This window comes from Cyprinus carpio, chromosome A6 (assembly GCF_018340385.1).
Source record: "Cyprinus carpio isolate SPL01 chromosome A6, ASM1834038v1, whole genome shotgun sequence".
Taxonomy (NCBI): Eukaryota; Metazoa; Chordata; class Actinopteri; order Cypriniformes; family Cyprinidae; genus Cyprinus; species Cyprinus carpio.
Genome location: NC_056577.1, coordinates 6,472,790 through 6,496,954, shown reverse-complemented (window position 1 = coordinate 6,496,954; position 24,165 = coordinate 6,472,790). Strand labels below are relative to the sequence as shown.

Below are 24,165 nucleotides of genomic sequence, written 5' to 3'. Positions count from 1 at the left end.
GGGATGTAAAAAACAGGCCAAGCTGGCCTTAAAATCAGGACCAGAAAAGAGATTGATTACATTTCACCTGCTTGGATAAAAACAGCACATTTATGCCAGAATTTTTCAAATCGAGGAGCGTTATCTTATTTTAGCTACGCTTGCATTTCAGGATGTAGGCTACATCCCACAGATCAGCGAAGGAGTTTAGAAATAAACTATGCTTACTGTTTAGTGGGAAGTTAACATAAGGGTGATAAAGTCAGCATACTGATATTCCATTGAAGCTTATTATTATTATGTGAGCATACTGTAGGTTCAACAATAACTCATAACAATAACCTGTTTAAGCTACATCCACTGAATTCACCACACACCATCCAAATTCCGTGAATTAATTTGCTTTATCTTTATTTATTTTTTTATTTACAGCCAGCAGTCCCCTCTTCAAAAAAAAAAAAACAAAAAAAAAAAAAAAGGATGCGATCATGACAGCAATAATGCTGTATCTATCAGGATGTGCTAGCAACACTAAACTAAGGATAAGGTTAGGTTTAGGGTTAGTATTTGTTTCTGTATTGTGTAGGCTAAGGCTTATTGAAAATACATGCATCTGCCTACATTTTACCTTCACATACAGTTCACTGCCGATTCCGGCTGAAATGAACACTAGTGTCAGTTAAACAACAACACATTTCATTCCTTTTCACACAATTTGTGATCACAAGGACAGATTATTGATTAATAAATGCTTATTTTTGTGCAGTTTCTCTTACAACACTATGGTAAGACTTCAAAAAACTTGTATTATAGTGCATCATTTGTAAACTAATACATTTTAGCGTTTGCATCACAACACTTTTACTTCTCACATAGTAAACTTACTTGGTAGCTCACCTGGTACAACACTCAATTTATGATGTAGCGAACTTGAGTACGAGTCTCATGAAACACAAATACTTGTAGAAGCAAATAAAAATGGCATGGTTGCTTCTGCAAATGTGTTTTATCATACATTTTGCTTTTGTTAATTATCGTTAGGGTTTAGTATAGGTGTTTTTTTATTTTCATATGAGACATTTTAGCACCTCTCAATGGACATTTAATTTCCCAAATGCCACAATACGTACAGTACAACAACCGCCGTTATAAAATGTATATACTATATAGATATTACCCCAGATTCATGTTCATCTGTTTTATATAAAACTGAACATCCATTTAGTGGCACTCACTAGATATTTCATGTTTAAAAAGTGTCACAAAATGTGCAAGAAGCAACGTAATATCCTAAAAATATTATATTATATACACTCATTTCTTTTATCTCAACTTAACAGCTTTTGTCCACCTACTGGGGAACACTTCAAAAATCTTGGCTAATGTCATGTAAAGGTTGTGTTTTGACAATCATTTTAATATGAATGGCACCCCCGTTATGGTAACCTTAAAGGGACAGTTCTCATGTTGTTCCAAAACTGTACGGCTTTCTTCAAACGTAACTGAAGATCTTCTGTCCATAGAGTACAATGGAAGTCAATGGTATCCAGTGGTTTAGTTATCAACATTCTTCAAAATATCTTATTTTGTGATTCACAGAAGAAACAAAGTCAAACAGGTTTGGAACGACATAAGGGGGACTAAATGATGTTTAAGGTTCTACTTATTAAAGCAATGTACTCATGATGAAAATGTCCCTGCAATCAAAATTCAGGAAATTTTGTTAGCTAGAACAATAGCAAAAATTGTATACTATATCATATATTTACTTTTATATTGGTTTGTCGGTTTATTGTAAATAGGTAGTATTTATTAGTGTGCATTTAGGCATTCTTCTTGTTCTTGTCTGAGATCAATGTCGTGATCGGATTTGGTTGGAGTGTGTGTTCAGCGTTGTGTCTGTGATTGTCTCTGGCAGACAGAATTGGCTGCGAGGTGTGGGACAATCCATCTGCTCATCGGCATGAAGTGCCTCCAGTACTGACTTGCAAATTGAAGAAAGCACACAAAACACACGCTTTTCCTCTGAGGAGGTTCCAAACAGGTTGTTTAGACTTTTTATCAGATGCGTTTTTGCTTTTTCTAAATGAAGTCTAATGTGGAAATGGAATTTCACAAAAATTATGCAAAAATATGATAAAACACCATCGCTGGGCCACAAGTTACCCTAAGCAGATATTTAAATAAATCTTAAATAAATCCTAAGAAGTGCACACTGTGGATTAAACTACATGTCAGTCCTAATTCTTAAATAAACAAGTATAACATCAGTAAAGGCACCTACATTAGAAGAACCTTTCTAAGTCAGAATCACTCAGTCTGTCTGTCTATATCTTTTCATCATTTGGTGCAGGGTATTTTTGTCCTCTTTTTCCAGGTATGTTTCTCTGAGCTGAGAGATGTTATATCCGTTCATATACAACTGCTCCAGATTCTGAACTGAGGGGGGTTTGAGAAGAAGAGAGAAATGCGACTTTGCACATTTCTCCTCATTAAAACAGTGATTCCAGACTGTCTGAGGCAGCGCTCTTTGGAGTGTCTGGGGAATATAATGAGATCTAAACTATGATAATTGATTGGCAGTTTTAATTGGTGCCTTGCCAGTGAGGAATGATTGATAACCTTAATCTCAGAAACAATGTGAGGAAAGTGATATAATTGATGAAATATACCAAGAAATAAATGAGCTATATAAAAGACACTGCTAGCTGCAAAGCAGCTCTGCTGAGGACAGAGGGATGGCTCAGTATGTTACCTATTATGGGTGAATCTCAACAAACTTGTCCAGAACAGTCAAGGTCACATTTGGCACTAAAATCAAAAGGAAAAAAAAAAGAGCAAAAATACATCTATATGTATATTTACACTACATTGCAAAAGATAAGGGTCTGTAAAATGTAAATGTTAGAAGTCGCACCAAGGCTGCATTTATTTGATCTAAAAAAAAAAAAAAAAACAATATTGTGAAATATCATTGAAATTTTAACTAAATGTTTGCATATTTAAAATTTATATTTCAAAATGTAATTTATTCTTGTAATGGCAAAGCTGAATTTTCAGCATCATTACTCCAGTCTTCAGTGTCACATGATCCTTCAGAAATCATTCTAATAAGCTGATTTGCTGCTCCAGAAACATTTCTTATTGTTATTATCAATGCTGAAAACAATTGTGCACCATTATATGTTTGTGGAAACTGTGATATTTTTTTTTTCAGGATTCTGTGATGAACAGAATGTTCAAAAGTAAATGTCTTCAATTTTAAATGCATACTTGCTGAATAAAAATATTGATTTCTTTCAAATTTATGTAACATATTGAATAAAATATTAAAGCCATAAAATCATTGTTTCCGTTTATGGAAAAGTGTAATGTCACATAAACAGAAAAACCTGTAAAAATAATAAATAAATAAAATAAATAAATAAAAGAAAAAAATACATATAAAATAATTTTCGTCATTTTTGGGTGAACTATCCCTTTAAGTAGAATATTATTTTGTATAGTATAATATAATATAATATAATATAATATAATATAATATAATATAATATAATATAATATAATATAATATAATATAATATAATATAATATAATATAATACTTTTGTTACAATTTGATTAGTTGTGGCTTAAGACCTGAACATAAAAAAGATTGACTTGTGTGTGTGTGTGTGTGTGTGTGTGTGTATACACATGACTGCAAGGAGTCTGTGTTCACATTGAGTATCTGGAGCAGGTGGGCAAGTTAGCCCTGGGGTAGGGTGATGGGAAAATATAGTCCCTGAGATGCCCAAGTTCCCGTGATGCACCGGGAGTCAGAAGGACTGTTAATAAGACATCAGAGAGCAGCAGGGCTCTCTGATTAGACCTGCAATAGTAATGCACTATAACCACACCCAACACACACAAACACAACCACATTCAACAGTTCAGAGATACAACACACACACACACACACACACACACACACACACACACACACACACACACACACACACACACACACACACACACACACTTAAAGTTCAGTGCGCTGACACTCACGCAGGCACGCACGCACGCACACACACACACACACACACACACACACACACACACACACACACACACACACTTCCTGTTGAAGACTGTTAGGTTCCACCCAAATGAGTTCTCCTCATGGGGAATCTCATCCACACACAACAACTGCATTGAAAGCTCCAAGGTTACATGTCCTTTACTCGTTTGTCTTCAAGGAAGCCTGTAGCCTGTGTTTGTCCTCTGACCCTATTGTTATCTTATTGTGATTGATTATGTTGTTTTAATGCTTTTTGATCTGTCCAGATTTTTTTAACAATAAAATTAATAAGGATAATAAAGACTGGCAGAGTCTGGAAAACATCTAACTCCATAATGGACACCATTAAGCCTGTAGGTGTGGGTTTTATCTATACACATGGTCTGCTTATAAAAATGTCCACTGTCCACTGTCTCCCCACTAAACACTGGGTAATGAAGACTTTGAGAGGCTCTCATGCATCCAACAAAACCCAGCTAGTACCATTAAATACCACAGGGCTCCAAACAGGGTGCTGTGCAGTGATTTGTTAGCCAGTATAACTGCAATGAAGGACCTTAGTCTTGCGAGCCAGACTAAGAATAGGTGTAAAATCGTCCACTTTACAGCTTATTCTGGCCAAAGCCTACTTAGACAGGAAGAGTATGTCTGACTGACATATACAGCAACTAACCACACCATTTTTGTTGTTTGAGGCTGGCTAAATCTGAAATCAAATATACCACGATAGAAGACCTGAATGAAAAAAAGCCATTCAAATAACAGTGCAGAACTCTCTGTCTGTGAACCTCCTGCATTAATTGTTATATGACATTTTATATAAATAATTTAGTTTCTTCTCATTTTTGAATCAAGTGTTTTATATAACATTTTCTGTCATTTAGTTCATGTTTATTGCATTATTTTAGTGTTATGTGTGTTACGCTGACATTTTGTCTTTGTATTTTGGCTTTTTTGACCCTATGCATTGTCTATGCATTAGTATTGTTTTTATGGACAGGGCACTAACGAACTCACTAATGAACTCTAATCAGTCCCTTTTAAGGTAAAAAGCAGATTTTGGATGTTCAAGTTGATTGGCATATTAACATTCAATCTGTTTATGAAATATACGGTTATTATAATATAAACAGGTACCAATATGCCACCCCGTAATTCCTGAAACATTGCCATTTTTTATGGTGACTTTCTTGTAACCACACCTTACATAAATTGAACAAGATACTTTTTACAGAGGATATATCTCTCATACCTGTATAATGCTTAATCCAGAAGAAATATAGTTTGTTAAATTTCATTTGAGACTTTTACAATTGTAAAGATAAAAAAAACAATAAGATCGACTTGAAAATCACCTGGAAACTTTTAACCCAGCCGTTTGTCTCAGTTACAATGTTTCTCTCTTTAGCTCCATAAGAGCCCAGTTTAGACTCAAGGAGAACAGATCAATATGTGTGAAAGCTTTTATGTGCATTATGGATTCATCTCCTCCAGCGCTATATGTATACATAAACTACTGTAGATGCTTTTCTATTAGAAACACAGTTAGACGTGCAGAAACCAAACCACCTGGGGGCCGAATGAGGATCAAGCCACAGGACATTGTTTGTTATCTTTTCAAATTCCCTTCTACTAATTGGAATCTTTCCCAAGACTAATTACCAGCAGTACTGAGGGAAAAAAAATGTGAGTGATGCTTGCCTGTGCAAAATTCACCACAATGTTTAACACTTTTGGGTAATTGCAGGGCATTGCTGTTGCTTAGCTGCTTGGAGTAGTATACATTTTACAACACTGACCAAAAGAGCTCGAGCCCATCTCTATGATATTCCTGTCCCCAGATACAGCTCAGGTCTCTCTTTCATCTTAAGTCTAAATAGCATAGCTTCATGTTCACATCCATAGCACAATCAGGGTGCAAGTTTAATACTTACAATTAATTGACATGACATAACTTAGGCTTCCAGTTAATGTGTGGTCTCATTTACTGTTGCTCTGAGAAATTTCAAGGGTGAGATCCAGCCAGGAATCAGAGTGAGTGTGAGTGCAAAAACTTTCCTCGTGAAATTTCGCTCATTTTTAAGATGGTCATATAAATTCGGTGCGCTGACCAACAGAAAGCTGCTTGGTTTGAATGTGACTTGTATGTGAGCCGTGTTTATACATCGCTACACTATTTACAATAGACAATGGACCTTTTTTTTGCCCACAAAATTTTAGAGAAGTGACTGTAGGTAGGATGCAATGAAGAAGCAGTAGTGTTAAAAACGAACACGAAATGAATTTAACCAAAATAAAATGTAAAAAATCTAAAAACTAAAATGCATTTTCAAAAGTAACTAAAATAACTTAAAAATGCTTCAGTCTCTTATTACATGATAAATTATATAACGTCTACATTAAACATAAAAATGCTCTTAGATGCAATAACAATAAATTGTGCTTTTTTTTTTAAATGATACCGGTTAGCGCATTACCTCTGGTAGCCCAAGAATACTAAAACTAAAATGAAAATTATATAAACTAAACTAAAAGAACACTAACAATTATGGAGTGAAACCTGAAAAAATGAAAATAAAATTAAATTAAGAATTTAATATAACTATTAAAGCTGCAAGCAGCATTGAAAGGGCCCCTTGCACCTGGAACCACCTTCACCCAGTGGCCTCAGGAAAAGTGAACTGTGGGCAATATCCATTTATAGTGGTAAATATAGAAGGAACTGGTTAAAGTAATTTATATATGCCAAACTTCCTGTTGCCAGCTGGTGGTGCTATGACTATAACAGAATATGTAGATGTCTTCAGTCCAGGCTTTTTATCAAAAATGTGAAGTTTGATGCAGATTGGACATTGTATGTTTGAGTTAGTGTAAAACATGACATTTCCTGTTGCCAACAGGTGGCGCTATGATTGTAACTGAATATTGTCATGTAGGCATCTTCAGGCCAGGACTCTTACCAAACATTGGAAGTTTGGGGGAGATCAGAGATTGCATGTCTACGTTACTGTAAAACAAGTCATTTCATGTTACCTGAATATTGGCCTTTAGACGCGTTGAGGGCAGGACTCTTATCAAACATGTGAACTTTGGGGCAGATCGGACATTGTATGGCTAATTTACAACAACTTCCTTTTCCATGGTGAAGGATCAAACTTTGTTAGGGCGACATGGACACACCCTTCAACGAAAACTCAAGATCTTCACAATTTAACATTGCCAAGGCATTTAGATTAAATATAATGTTGAAGTCATTAAATCTCTAGTAGGACTTAGCTACAGCATAAAACATGCCACTTCCTGTTGCCAGCAGGTGGCGCTATGACTATAACTGAATATGGGCATGAGTTCAGGACACGACTGTTCTCAAACATGTGAAGTTTGGGGTAGATCAGACATTATTTGAGGTATAGCAACTTCCTGTTTCATGGCAAAACATTGGAAATTTTTCAGGCCACCACGGACACGCCCTTCAATGAAAACTAAAGATCTTCGCAAGTTAACATCACACAGGGCTTTGGATTACACTGACCAAATTTGATTAAATTTCTAGGAGGAGTTCATTAGAATACAACACCTGAAAATGGCCAAAACGGCACAAAATTTGTCAAGAAAATTCAAATTAACGGACTTCCTGTTGAATTTTGCTCCAAGAGATGTTTTTGTAGGTATTCGCATGTTACATGAGTCTGCTGAATTTTGTAAATGTACGTAAAACGTAACTCCAGGGACACTTTGTTGAAAGTGTATGTAGCTTTATCGAGCCATTTCGCCACACCCACTTCTGAAACCTATCAGACGTAACTTTTCATCACTTCTGACATGTATGCAAAGTTTCATGAGATTTCGAGCATGTTTAGGCCCTAAAAAATGCGATTCATTTTGGAGAAGAAGAAACTCGCACCATTGGTGCTCAGGCCCTAATAATAATAATAAATGGAGCAATTCCAATAGGGTCCTCACACCATCCGTGCTCTGGCCCTAATAAAACTGTAACAACTCTAGGAAGCAGACATGGGAAATATAAGTTCAAATGAAGTCAATAATGAAGCTTTGTAAAAGCTGAAGCACCAGACCACAGCCTGAGCTTGGCCTGGAACTGGAAGACAGACTCCTCTACTGTCACACACAAGGAGACTGTCATCTATGTTGAACTCCCTGGAGAACAGCACTAATCACTGAACTTACTCACAAAAGTGAGGTCAAAGAACTATTTGACATCTCCAAGTTGGCAAGTGAGAGGGTGTGTTTAGGGAAAATGAGTAAAGCAAGAGTGTGGGGGTATACCTGTGCTGACAGGTATATATTTACATAACCTATGACATATGCTGCATCTTCAGGTTTCCTTGGGAGTCTTGCCATAATAACACAACATAATTATGCCACTGGAGATAACATATGACTGATCTGATTTGGTGTATCCGTCCAGCTGTGAATGCACAGCATTTCACTGCACCAGTCACACAGCTAACCTACACAAGATTTTGTGCTGTATAGCAAGGAAGCATCATTCTATTTTAAAATGATGGTGATGGAGTTTAGAGTAGATTTTAAATGTCACTTTCGAAATAAATAAATAAATAAAGCATTACTATGCAGTTGCTCATTTGTTCTGAGTGTTTCTTCCAACATTATGTTATATACAGGTCCTTCTCAAAAAATTAGCATATTGTGAAAAAGTTCATTATTTTCCATAATGTAATGATAAAAATTAAACTTTCATATATTTTAGATTCATTGCACACCAACTGAAATATTTCAGGTCTTTTATTGTTTTAATACTGATGATTTTGGCATACAGCTCATGAAAACCCAAAATTCCTATCTCAAAAAATTAGCATATCATGAAAAGGTTCTCTAAACGAGCTATTAACCTAATCATCTAAATCAACTAATTAACTCTAAACACCTGCAAAAGATTCCTGAGGCTTTTAAAAACTCCCAGCCTGGTTCATTACTCAAAACCGCAATCATGGGTAAGACTGCCGACCTGACTGCTATCCAGAAGGCCATCATTGACACCCTCAAGCGAGAGGGTAAGACACAGAAAGAAATTTCTGAACGAATAGGCTGTTCCCAGAGTGCTGTATCAAGGCACCTCAGTGGGAAGTCTGTGGGAAGGAAAAAGTGTGGCAAAAAACGCTGCACAACGAGAAGAGGTGACCGGACCCTGAGGAAGATTGTGGAGAAGGACCGATTCCAGACCTTGGGGGACCTGCGGAAGCAGTGGACTGAGTCTGGAGTAGAAACATCCAGAGCCACCGTGCACAGGCGTGTGCAGGAAATGGGCTACAGAGAAGCAGCATTGGACTGTTGCTCAGTGGTCCAAAGTACTTTTTTCGGATTAAAGCAAATTTTTGCATGTCATTCGGAAATCAAGGTGCCAGAGTCTGGAGGAAGACTGGGGAGAAGGAAATGCCAAAATGCCTGAAGTCCAGTGTCAAGTACCCACAGTCAGTGATGGTCTGGGGTGCCATGTCAGCTGCTGGTGTTGGTCCACTGTGTTTTATCAAGGGCAGGGTCAATGCAGCTAGCTATCAGGAGATTTTGGAGCACTTCATGCTTCCATCTGCTGAAAAGCTTTATGGAGATGAAGATTTAGTTTTTCAGCACGACCTGGCACCTGCTCACAGTGCCAAAACCACTGGTAAATGGTTTACTGACCATGGTATTACTGTGCTCAATTGGCCTGCCAACTCTCCTGACCTGAACCCCATAGAGAATCTGTGGGATATTGTGAAGAGAAAGTTGAGAGACGCAAGACCCAACACTCTGGATGAGCTTAAGGCCGCTATCGAAGCATCCTGGGCCTCCATAACACCTCAGCAGTGCCACAGGCTGATTGCCTCCATGCCACGCCGCATTGAAGCAGTCATTTCTGCAAAAGGATTCCCGACCAAGTATTGAGTGCATAACTGAACATAATTATTTGAAGGTTGACTTTTTTTGTATTAAAAACAACTTTTCTTTTATTGGTCGGATGAAATATGCTAATTTTTTGAGATAGGAATTTTGGGTTTTCATGAGCTGTATGCCAAAATCATCAGTATTAAAACAATAAAAGACCTGAAATATTTCAGTTGGTGTGCAATGAATCTAAAATATATGAAAGTTTAATTTTTATCATTACATTATGGAAAATAATGAACTTTTTCACAATATGCTAATTTTTTGAGAAGGACCTGTATATGGGTCAAAGAAGAAAAGGGGTTTTCAAGCATTTTAAATATATTTTCACTTATATATTTTCAAATATAATTTATTTCTGTGATGCAAAGCTGAATAGAAAAAAATGCAAAGCTGTTAGAAAAGATTTCTATTTTGAATAAATGCTCTTCTTTTTAAATTTTTATTCTTTTTAAATAAATTATATTTTAAAGTATTCTAAAATAGAAAACCATTATTTTAAATTTTATAATATTTAACAATATTACTGTTTACATTTAAAAGATACTGTTAGACTTAAAAAACAACCTACCAACCAAACAAAAAACAAACAAACAAACAAACAATACCTTACCCTTAACAAAAAATGTACCACTTTTAACATCATGCAGAAAAACAAACAAACAAACAAACAAAAAAAAAAAATTAGCAAATGCATAGTAACACTTTCACTACCACCCATACTTAACACCCTAACATTGTGCTGTTTTGCACTTTTGAAAAGCAAATATGACATGGAATTCATATAACATCATACGCTTTTGCTTAATACAGAGATTATTATACCTAACACATAACCACATCACTGCAGTCAGCTAACTGAACACAGGACTAAGATCCTGGCAACCTTTGATGAGATTATGACGAAAATGTATTGCTTCAATTTTGAGTAAACATTCTGTGCTCATATTACAGTATGAGCGCAGTAGTAAATACAGTAAGAGAGATTGAGCTCTGCCAACTTACATAAGCAAAAATCATTTTAAATGCCAAAGCAGCATTGATAACCCATTTTTATTGATAGGAATGTCACATGAAGGGAATGCAACCCAGAAAGATCATGGAAGTAGTGTCGGTCTAAATGTTAAATGTAATCTCTGTTTGAAGTCTTATGGAACATCAGTTCAAACTAGAGATGCATCTCATGAGACTAAAAACATCTATATCTAAAACTACTGCGTGAATCTTATATATATATATATATGATTCATACAGTAGTATATATATAAAACATCAAAGCATTGACAGGTCTGCACTGCTTTTCTCTTCTCCTATATTTTTTTCTCTGCAGCTACAGACAGAACTGCAGAACTATTTTGTTGGTCTTGAACACAGATATACTGTCAATATGGAGTGATAAATACTGTTCTGTTCACAGAAACAACCATATAAAAAAACAACCCTACAACCACAACCAAGTGAAACTACCTGAATTTTTTTAACCACACTTTAGAGTGTTATTTGCTTGACCAGTGCTGTATGTACAAAAACCACTGTTGTTTGTCATGCCCTTTACATTATTATAAGAGTAGGGTCGTAAATTATGCTAGATTTTACACTAAATTTGAAGTTCATGCAGCTTGAGTGTCATTAATACAAATACTTCTCAATTCAAATTCAAATTGCTCTACAAATAAAAAACTGAATTGAATAAAAAAAATTATAAAATTCAAAAAATGTCGCATTTTTACTACTGGATTTTAAACATTTTTGAACCACACTGTACATATTGGGGGTGGGGGGGAGAAATATGTATGTTATTTAAAGGGGGAAAATATAGATTTCATATCTCTCCTTGGGCATGAAGCCATTTTTAAGGTATGCACATTTAAGATTAGGTCTACAGTGACACAATATATGCGGCTTCAACATTTCTGTGTCCCGGTCATCCATTTTTATGACAGCATGACATCAGATTGACATGAAGAGAGGCTCGGAGTCCCTAGATGAGAAAACATGAAGCTTCTGCAACAGGAGAGAGAGAAAAGAGCCACTCAAATCCAAAGAGATTTTAAATAAGCATTTTATTTTCATTGATAAACCTAATATTTCTCAAAGCAGTAATGGCACATGTGTGGCAATTTTGCAGTTGGTTGGTTTCCTACTGCATATCGAAACCATGTCATTCCGTAACGGCTGCCCCAACTTCATTAAATGGTCTCTAGTGTTACGGAAGCTGGCAGGTAATGAGTTCTGGATGTGCTCATAATCCTGCTGCCGCCACACACATTGCACTGCTGGACCAAGGCCAAGATGCATATTACACAAATAAAACAGGAGCAGCCAATGGTAACACAAGCCATTTTATCTGAGTAAGTTTATAACCTGCTGTCCTCCCTCATGCTGCCTCATTATTAGGTCACACAGTAAATGATGAAAAAATCCAAAGGACACCTGTGAAACACAACTAATTGAATGACAGGGTTACTGTCACATTTTCTGTGTTAAGATGGGGAAAAACATCTGTCTAGTGATTTCTTTTGCATGGACAGCTCTGGTCGTTCACCCTAAAAATTTATGGCACAGTTGACAGCTTTCCAGGCAGGAAGAATTGAGTTTGTGTGTGACAGTTCCAATCTGTCTGAACATCACGGCTCAATTTGAAGACCCAGTACTGTGTCACACTGCCAGAGTGAATCCATTCATTATGTGCGACTAATGGCTGTCTGAGCCATGTCAGTCATAAATTATAAAACCCCCTTCTCTTTGGTTCTTGCTGTATACATGATAAATGTCCACCATGTGAAGTGCTGTAAGAACACAGGTCAGACCTTGCTACATTTAGGGCAGCTGTATAATGCAGTATATAGGACATTATAAACAGTATATGTGGGAGGGGTGGCTTGCTGTCCTCTTTGAGAGGTACCTGACACCCTCACCTGTCCGGTCTGAGATTGTTCAATAAGCATATTTGTGTCTTTTGCTATCTCATTGTCCATTCACTGGTCACACTTTGGGGACACAGCGTGAGAAGTGTTGAATGCATGTGCGTTTGATGCAGCTTCCTGTTCACCTCCATGCATTCTCAGCCTACAGGATCATGTTACATTTTGCACATCCCCCACAACAACAGCACACGGTCAGTTCACATCAGAATAGATTTTCTGAAGGAGATAATTTGGCAGCATATTCTGTGAAGATTTCTATATAATGCATTAGAAAGGAATTCAAATGCCTTATATAATCTGTAATCTTTAAATAGTTTTTTACTCATTAACCCAAAATTGGGAAATTCTGTCATTATTTACTCACCCTCATGTCATTTCAAGCCTGTATGATTTTTGTCCTCTGTGCATCACAAAAGAAGATATTTTGAAGAATGTTGGGGTCCAAACCTCTTCTAAACACCTCTAACTTTGACATTATGGGCAAAACATACAGACATTAAAAACAAAATAAAAATAAATAAATCTTTTGTGTTCCATAGAAAACAGACAGACATAAAGGGACATACATAATGACAAGATCAGCATATAATCTTACTGCATATAAAGTCACAGTGTAACAGTAGCAACAGATATTTTCTTCCATATTGTGACATACCTCAAAATGAAACAGATTATTGGAAAAGAAAAAAAAAATGTAAGGTGGGACTTGTTGATAGGATGGAGCCAGAACTGCATGCAAGCTTGTAGTCAATTGTAAGAAAGGGGCGGAGTTTATGCATACAAAATGATTGGATGCAGAGGGAGGGAAGAGGGAAGCCTGTCGTTTCACCAGTAGATCAAGGAATGACATTTTGATAAAAAAAAAAAAAAAAAAATAGAAGAACATTCACAATAAGATTAAAAAATGCATTGACTTCTAAGAATTGGCAACAAATGAAAGGCGGAATAGATCAGCCTTGTAGATTTGCTGCTCCAGAGTGCACAGAAACATGAACTTAAAGAATTTTAAGAATAAAATAGAATTTGATTGCTCTGAAACTATTTATTTCTATTATTGGAAACAAATCCGCCTCAGGAACGACATCCGTGCAACAAGAAATAATGGCCACAGCCAATTTATTAGAAAAATTGTCTCATTTCACCTGGAAAATCAGCCACAGACTTCAGCTTAACGCAGCTGCTGCACAACCAGATCACAAGGAACAGAAGGGACAGGGCTAGGAGATCAAGGGAAAGAGAGAGAGAGATAAAATCAGGAAGTGATGAATGAGGGAGAGGAAATCAGGGGAGATGGACGGCGGTAAGCATAGAGGAAAAGAGCAAGCGAATGAGATATGTCCTCCAGATATGTGCCCCAACAGCTGTTGTTCCTGCAGTGTTACCTTTGTTGGTGTGGTTTTATGTGATTTTCCTACTCTAAGTACCAACTATCCATTCATGTGGTTCAATGACACATTACAATAAATATAAACATTTTATGTATTAAAAAATAGGGTTCTAATTCAAAAACAAAAATGTTATAGACTGATATTGAGAACCCTGCAAGAATTCCCATATGGACTCATGCAATTAAGGAATGGGAAGAAATAGAGGGGAAAAACTGAGAGATGGTTGACCCTGGACACTAAAGACAGGCTCTGCCATGTAGCTCAAATATATCACAGTTAGCCATCTGTGCTTCTGTCTCCCTCTTGCTCTTGGCTAATAAGCTACACGAGGCAGACAAACTGAAGAGAAGTCAGCAGGGACAGGATGTTACTTCATATCAGCCTTATAGACTGTCATTCACCCTCTGTCAATATCCGTCTACATCCTGGGTGAGTGTGTGACATCCTACCACTGGCGAGGTCAATGTCTACAACGTTGTGTCATCTAAAATTCCACATTAAGGAGGTGACACCTGACAAATCCAAACCCTGTCAGAGGTATAGGCTACAATGATGCACCTTTACAAGAGATAATGTAGAGATTAAAGCAGCGGACAAAAAAAAGAAGGTTGCTGATTGGATGTCAACAAAAATCACTTCAGCAAGGCACTAAGTGTTCCATGTTGTGAAAAAATAAAAGTTGGAAAATGCAAAAGAAGAAAAATACCTCAATAAACTGTTATATGGTCAACTGTAAGCTAATTTGCTATTTGGAGGGTAAATAAATTACTTCTTTTATTCAGCAAGGACCCATTACACTGAAATCTGAAATCGAAAAATGTACATTTCAGATATATTATTTTGATCGTTCTATTCATCAAAGTAAAAAAAAAAAAAAAAAAAAAAAAAATCAGGAATGAATTATGTTTTAAAATATATTTTAATAATTTTTCACTATTACTATTTTTACTGTTTTTGTATCAAATAAATGCAGCTTTGGTTGGCATAAAATAATCTTTCTAAAACATTAAGAAATGTTACCGACCCCAAAATTTAAATCTTAAATCTTCTCTGTGGCTCCTACCACTGTATGTACAGCAAATTCTTTATGAAACCGATTATATGCTGCTTATCTTGATTAAACGTGACCCTCTTGGAAAATATTGTGATACTGTATCTGGAAAAAATTATACTGGCCTGTGACCTTGCATACCTCCCTCTGGCAGAGGCAGCATTTCCTCCTGCATTGATTTTCATTTCAGTGCTGCTTTATTTGGGCTCCTGCTTATAGTCTGGAGTCGCTGCCAAAATGAGAAGGAGCCAAGACTCCACACCTCACAGACATCTATCATCCAGTATTTAAAAAGTAGATGAATTAGAAATAAGACGATTAGAAGAATCCAGTAACGCAGAAGCGTATGTACTATATTTTTTGTCAGTAGTCCTGCACAAATACAATGATGAATTGTGCAATATGATACAAAATAAGCAGCCAGTCACTGGAGGTTAAATCTGAAACAATACTTTGAACAGCATTCTTACTTACAAAAAACATAACGTACAGGCAAACATAAAAACCAAAACATATGCATCTAAACAAGGTCTAAGTTACTTGATATCCACTTTTAAACATACAAAGGTCAACATCCATAGTGTCAACAACAGAAACTATATGATGGTGCTTCTTTTGAAGAGCGCTACAAACTCCTTCAAAATCCAAAGGCTTTACGCATTTAAACAAAATGCAAATGCTCATTACAAATGACTAAAACTGGTCACTAAAGTGCATAGAGATATAATTTGTTATAAGAGTGCTTTGTAAAGAAGTGATACCACACTTTGTTACAACTTCACCCTCTCATGTCAGCAACAACAAATAAGTTGCTTCAAGTGTAGTCTTCTCTCATGAAGTTTGTGCTCTATGTGAAATGAATGAACACTGTTAAGCATCGTGCCTCAGGTTTAAAAGGTCTTCTAGAATTTCACTGTCATATCCAACTAGATGTAAAGGTATACCATTTATCTTTGTTATATGATGTGCAACGTTTTAGGTCACATACTGTGTAGACAAGTACATACTGCCACCTAATGGTGCGCCTCTGTGTCAACAAGTTTGGCTCCCCAATGATATCCCTAAGTCATGTCACAAAATAGGTCAGGTTTTACAATACTGCCTAACAAACCAAATAAATTTGGTTGGGCATTCCTTCCTGCTGAAAATAAAAATGAAAATAAAAGCTCACAGCAGTGGTCTTCAGAGGAAACCAGCGTGCTGCTCGCGATATGGTCTTCCACAGAGATCCAGGGGAAACTGAAGAGCTCGAAAAGAAGGAAGAGAGTTTACGATGAGATAAGCCAAGAAATGCTGAACGGTGGCTTCAGTCGCTCGACCGACCAAATCATAATCAAGTTTAAAAAGCTTAGGAAGGAGTACAGGGAGTAAGGATTAAGGAAAAACAATAGGAGGAGGAAATAAAATGACACTGCTACTTGAATAATTTAACTGTTCTGCCTGTTAAAGTAGTCTAATAATGCTGTTTGTATATCCGTCCCTTCTGGTTGTCCTTGCTCTGTTAATGATTGAACAAGAGGCTGCATGTTCACATGGATGGCTGAAAGGTCTTCACTGAAGTGGTCTCTGTGTTCCTCCTCAAATATTGTGCAGCACACAGCAGGCCAAAACCATCTTCTTGATCAGTTCCAGTTTACAGTCATTCCTTTTTAAGAGACACCTCCATCGTGCCTTGAGCCTTCCAAAACAAGTCCACAACTGACCTTGCACTACTCAACCTGAGATTGAACCTTTGCTGTTGTGGGGTTAGTTTGCCCGTGTCAGGAAATGGCTTCATCAACCAGTTTCGTAAGGGATAGTCTGAGTCTCTTTAATCAGGTAGTATCCAACATCACAACCAGAGATGCATAATTTGTTTTGATTCAACAATTGTCCATCATTCAACATGTTCCACAGATAAGACTGTCTTAGGACCCATGCGTCATGTACACTCCCAGGATAGCCAGCACACAAATCCCAGAAAAGCCCTTTGCCATCCACTACTGCTTGCAGTACTATTGAAATGCCACCCTTTCCTGTTAAAATAGTCACAAGAGTATTTTTCAGGTGCTATTATTGGAATGTGGCTTCCATCTATGGCACTAACACATTGTGGAACGTTCCAATGATTTTCAAAAACATCTGCCATCTCCTTTTAACTTCTTAGATCTGGGAACTTTATACAGGCAGAAGAACATTAATTACAGTGCTGCAGAAGTCCTGCACACAGTTTAATACAGTGCTCACTCCAACCCTGAAAACCTGACAGACACTTCTGTACTCAACTGCCAGTGGCAAACTTCCAATGGGTAATGGCACATCGTTTATTCACAGGTACACACAAACGGAAATTGGTGTTCCTTCATTGAAGTACATGCCTGAGACGACAACAGATGTAATCAAAAGACTCCTGTGAGGCCCGAAAATTCTGGATGAACTGTTATGTAATGAATTCAGGTACAGTGGTATTCCACCACTTATGCGCTCGTGGATATGACCACACAGAGCATCACGTCTGTCTTTTCATGATCACTAAGGCTATCTGTTAAGAAAATGAAGGTGTACAGATTTGATAGAATGACAGCTTATATAATGCTTTGTATAATGCTAAAATAGTACCTTTTTTTGACAGATAAACATTAGATTTCTGTCTTTTCTGTCTACTTTTTTTTTTTAGTTTTTAAACACATTTGACACATTTTGTGTGTGTGTGTGTGTGTGTATATATATATATATATATATATATATATATATATATATATATATATATATATATTACAAAAAATGTTGATACACACACAAGTACTGTCCCCTTTATTTAACATACACACAAATTGTAAGGATATGAATAATACCGATGAATAAACTGCCTATGCTATTAAATAGCAGTCCCAAACTAGTTGACAGTTTGTTAGCTAGCATACAGTTAGTTAACATTAAATTAATTCCAGGCAGAAGCTTATTAGAGCGCTCATTACAAGTGTTATCATAATGATTACAATATAGAGAAAATTAGAAATATAATTGGTTTGGAAATATCCCACCCCAGGTGTTTGCTTGCATTGTTTGGATGTGTTACAGTTCGTGGTGGATCGTGCTTTGTACAGTTTAACTATAACGTAGCTAATTATTTTAAAGGACACCGAAGTACGTTAATTTCCCAGCTGTGCTTTGTAAAACTGTTGGTTTTCCAGGACGCGTGGGGAACCTGCACATCCTTAACGCATAAAAATAACTGACCTTTCGTCTTGAGCGTAGACGCTGTCTATGACACCGTCTTTGGGCAGCATAAAGACATTGAATAAAATTAACCTGGATGTTAAAATACGTTCTCACAACTAGACCTGTAAACAACGACTGTAGCTCGCCATGTTTGTTTGTGGGCGGTTACGTAGTCGCGTGGCCGATTACGTAATCCCTCTCTCAAATTATTACAAACGCTGATCTTTAATTTCCTCTTGCTATGCAATGTTAAAAAGGTTACTATATAAAATGCCTCTTTGTGTAAAATCTATCCCTATAATCTGTTGGTTGATGATACGTGAGAACTATTTGGGCAAATCACATTTAATACAAAACCAACACTGCAATAAATTTTGAAAACAAAATATCCGAATTATATTCTATAAAGGTATGTCCTGTTTATAGATAAAGAGAGGCCATTGGGTTTAGAAGGTATTTTTTTTTTAGCTCTATTCGTGTGAATAGTTGCTTGTGTTATGTAGTGCACTTTGTGCAAATCACCAGTAGAGGACGGCAATATTCCACATATAAAGAAAAAACAAAAAACTTTCAGTTGTCAGGGTTTACTTGATTGGTCAAAAAAATGATTTGTTCATAAAAAAAAGAAAAAAATCATTTCAGGTTCTGTCTTTGTTGGAGGCATGGCCAAATGATTATATTCATATCTTCTGTCAAACAGTGGCTAAAAAGTAGTTCACACCAACAATTTATGTCGCTTAATAAAAGGATATTTAGCAAAATATTATAGTGACAGTTTTATATCATTTTCATTGTGTTTTCTATTGTAACCTGCTAATATGGCCACCAAAACAAATATATGCTTTTTTGAGCAATGTGGAACAAGCTATTTTTGATTCTAAATCATATTTTATTTGACTATGTTTAACATTTGGCAAACCAATGGTGTGCTTTTGGGATGTGGCTATGTTTTTGCTGACCAATAGCAGATGGGGGTGTTAATGGGGAAACCTGTTTGAAACGGTTAAGATTTCAATTTGATGGCTATTAGTGTTGAAATTACATAGTTTCAGTTTAGGTCATGTTTGTGAATCTATTGCTTTGTGTTTTAGGGCGGAGTGAACACAAGCTTTAATACATAACTATTTAACTCTTCAGGCCTAAGAAACATATGGGCCTCGATGGTTGGTGTTGTTAATTAATGGATGGTAATTATGGTTGTCTTTACAGTTTTGTTTATTGATGCAATTTTATATTACATTTACACTTTTTTTTATCATTTTCATTTTAAGTCATAATTATGGTGATCAGTATTCAAGTGGGACCTTGTTCAGTTTTAATGTTTGCCTTAAAATATGAAATCATGGTTGTGAGTCCTATTAAAGTGACTTTTTAAGATCACGTTTCATTTTGAATGAAACTATGTGGCATATAAATACACACAAGTATATTTGGTCTAGTTGAAAATGATATTAAGTCAATTAGCATTCTTTTATAAACAGCTCAGAATAAATCTGATAAAATATGGTTGGTATAACTCACTTTACTAAGTATTATTACGCTTATATAGCTAAAATGCAGAGTATGTTGAACTAATGATACATATATTAATGTAAATAAATCAGTTAACTGAATCAGCTGTTGGTGAACTGTAAAAAAAAAAAAAAAAAAAAAAAAAAAAAAAAAAAACCTTTTTTTTAGTGCAAGACAACAGTAGATGGCAGTTTTGATGTGTATGCATTTGTGTGTGTATTGAGGAGAGGGAGAAAGCGAGCAAGTGTCCTGGCAGAGGAGGGTCCCGTTCTGAAGATTTGTTCCCTGAGACTGCAGCCTTTAGAAACATGTGGAAGCAATTCCTTTGTTTTGCAGCCAGAGTGTATGGGCAGAGAGAGCACAGACTGGACTGCTGCATGTCAGGAGGCCTTAGGATCAGGTTACTTTGACAACCCTGACATGAATTGTGTGTGTGTGTGTGTGTGTGTGTGTGTGTGTGTGTGTGTGTGTGTGTGTATGTGTGTGTTTGTGTGTGTGTGTGTGTGAGAGCTCTGCTGGGTAAGTGGTTAGACTCAGGGAAAACTGATCCTCTCTTCTAGATTCTGTTCCTTTTCATAGTTGGTGATCTGTTTGTGTGAAGTCAGGCCAAAGAGGCAGAGTCAATGCGAGAAGACAAACCTTTCACCCTTTCCTCTGCTCTTCTCATCTATCACACTTTCTTGACGTTTTGGACTTGAAGAGTTGCTGAAAAACTGGCAGATGTCTAGAGTACATATATGTGATCTGGTAAAGAATTTACTCACCCAAAAATAAATTTACTCACCAATATGTTGTTTCATAAGACACTGCTCACTCAAGGAGAATATTTGAAGAATAAACTGTTCAGTCCTCATATAATGAAAGTTATTAGGGGCTGCGTACCATTTACCTCAGAAGTTGGATGTCAGAGATGGGAATGTAAAACCAAGATGGACAAGTCCATTGTTAGCAATACCAATTGACTGAAAACACATTAAAAAATCAGTATTTTGCAAAGATAATACCATAGTATGATGCCCATAAAAATAGAGTTTGGATAGTACTGTTTGCTCCATTGAGTTTATTGAGACAGACTAAAATAATTACTAATAAACAATATATTACTACTGTTTCTCTTCTGTTGATGCATTGAGCAGCCATATTGGATTCTGAAGTTGGAGCTGTTGTGATTCCTCCTAGATTCTGAGTCAGAACTCTGACCTGGGAGAGCATTCCAGTTAAAAGTTCTTACTGGGAACTCGGAATTTCCAGCTTCCGAGAAATAAATGGAATGCAGCATTGGGTTGTTAAGTTCCAAAATGACAAAAAAGCACCATTTAAATCTCAAAAAAGTATATGGCATGCTATATTCTAAGTCTTATAAAGCAATATGGTAAATCTTCTTTTTTAATAAAAATGTTTTAGAATATGGAAAACACTAGTTAGTACATTCATCAACGTTTCTCTTTTTAAACAAAGCATGTGTTTCTCAGTGCAGCAGGTTATAACTTTTAGTTTTCTTCTTACTAAAGGGCAATAGTATGAATTTTCTCAAGTGGACTAATACAGTGCAGCCTCTATTATTAATGCAATAATTATGCATCAGAGTGTAGAGCTGAGGGAATTTGCTTGAGATTAATGAAGGTCACTATTATTCCCAGATGTTTTCTCGTAATTAAAGCTTTGTTTATCACGAAACCCAGCCACATAAAGAGAAAAATATGCATGGTAATTATTCATAATGCTTACTAATTCAAGTGTACCTACCTCGGTTTGCACCTAATTAATCATGCTAATGTCTTGAATAAATCTGCATAATTACTCATGGTCACCTGTTGCAATTGGTGACCGCCACAAAGTTCATGCATGTCAATGATATTAAAGTGACGGTTTGAATATTCATAGATTAATGAGTGTTGTGTTGTTGAATGCAACCTGTCCTGATGCTTTCAATTGAAGCTCTGAGCGTCCACAAGACAGCGTTTGGTCAATTTCCCAGGGTAGTTACACTTAGGACCATGATGTTATTGGAATAATATGTGCATATGAACATGCACATTAGCATTTACTTGGGAAATGGTTATCCTTAGAGGTTCAGTGAAAACATCATGATAACAGAAAAATGGAAAAAAAGAAAGGACGTCTATTCTATGCTGCTGTACTACTAAGTAGTACTACCCTACTACTCTCATACTGTACACTATACTTAACTTTTTTTTTTCTTGTTTGAATATTCTGTTTTACTCTGAGATGTATGGAAGCCCATTTCTGCTACGGAATACTAAAAAAGCTAATTGTGAGTTTTCATCTCACAATTCAGATTTTCCACGCTCACAATTCTGTGAAAAAAGTCAGAAAAAAACTCAGAATTGCAAGATATAAACTTATTAAAATTATTAGTTTTTATCTTGCTTTTTTAGCTGTTTTTCTACTGTATTTTGAGTTTTCATCTTGTAATTATTATTATTATTTTTTTATTATTGTTGTTGTCACAGAATGAAAAAAGATAATTGCAACTTTTCATTTCACAATTCATACTTTTTTGTTGCAGTTGCAAATTTCTGTCTCACAAATCGGACTTTTCTTTTCAGAATTATTATTAACTATTTTTTTTCTCAGAATATATCTCACAATTCTGCATTTATATCTTGCAATTCTTGCAATAAAAAAGGTCTGCCTTGTAAGATTAAAAATTCACAATAACCTTTTTTTATACCACTGTGGAAAAAATCTTCCATGATGCATCAGATTACAGAAATAAAATGTGTTACAAACAAATAAAAAACAAAACAAAACAAACAACAACAACAACAACAAAAAAACCTTAATGACAACATCAAAAAGAATGATAGGACACTGTGCTGTGGTCATTGCATTCTTCTGAAATATTAAAGTCATAGCTAATGTCTTTTGGACTGTGTTTTCTTACACCACATCATCAGAATGCTTTTGTCCAAACCTGCAAACTTGCTCTTGGCCCGGTTCATATATTCATTATTGATCATCAAAATCATTTAAGTGTGGCAATAAGTCGGTCATCTTTTTTAGTGGGGGAGAAAAAAAAAAAGCTTGCATTTGTCATGCTAGAAATGAATAATGAATAAAGCCAGAAGCAGAGGTCTTCATGGACAGCGGGGTATCATCATGCAAAAGGAAAGAACATGAAATTCAGTCCATCTTATTTTCGATTATGACCTGCTTTTGAAAAGGATGAAATCATTTCCTACAGGAGGACAGGCAGAATCCTGATCGCACATAATTACGTCAAACATATCTGCGGTCTTGATCCCTCTCCAGATGAAAAGGGAGTTTTCGGAGTGGAGGGCATGGGGAAAATGATGGAGGGCTGGATGGTTAAAAAAGGAGAGAAGATGAAAAGTGTTTTTTGAAGTGGCTTTCTGCATTAGCCTCCTCTCCCTGAACCCTCCGGATCAAGCCATTCTACCTTGACCAACACTAACCTCTCAATGCAAAAACATACACACACATACACACTCTGTCCCACACTATTCACAAGACATCAGGACAGAAGGATCATTTGAAAACTGAGGCTCTGTTTGGAATGGAATACTTGCTTTTTTATATCAAAATACTTTTTGTTTTATAGCAAGTGCCAATCCATCTCTACTAATTACTTGATTTCTCTTTTGTGACTCATTATATGACTGGAATGCCAAACATTAAGACATTTTACACAAAATGTAGTTTAAAAAGTAGAACATTTTATATTTTGATAACTGGACACTACTCAGATGCAACGAGATGAAATTATGTGACAACAATGTAGCACACTGATGTTTGCAGTAATGCTTTGGCTACTATTTTGTTTATTATTTGTAAAAAAAAACTAAGGTATTCCATTCCAAACACAGCCAGAAAGTATATAGTAGCCATATAATGCTCCAGTGATGTATTTTTGTAGGCCAACCTGGAACTTCCCTCATCAAAAACCCAACAGGATTTTTCCATTGGCTTTTAGATTATTAGAGAATATAAGCTCTGTAACCAACAGAAGTTTATTAATCTTACATGTTTTGTTCATAATCTTGACAAATGAACACAACTTTTGAATTTTGAAGCCTAAATAAAATCACCACAAGTAAAAAGCTACATACGTAGACTATAGTAAATAAAGTACACCACGGATGCATGACTTCAAAAT

General features: G+C 36.1%; 1 long non-coding RNA gene across 2 annotated transcripts in view; it reads right to left on the bottom strand.

Annotated features, from left to right (window-relative positions):
- Nucleotides 1–18,660, bottom strand: part of LOC122145262 — a 35,018-nt gene extending 16,358 nt beyond the window's left edge. The window contains exon 1 of one of the 2 annotated variants that reach the window (XR_006160208.1): nucleotides 18,531–18,660. This is a non-coding gene — a long non-coding RNA (uncharacterized LOC122145262). Of the gene's footprint in view, nucleotides 1–16,482; nucleotides 18,017–18,530 lie in introns of those variants that run through there. The other variant, XR_006160207.1, reaches the window with a different exon arrangement.
- Between the last annotated feature and the right edge of the window lie 5,505 nt (nucleotides 18,661–24,165).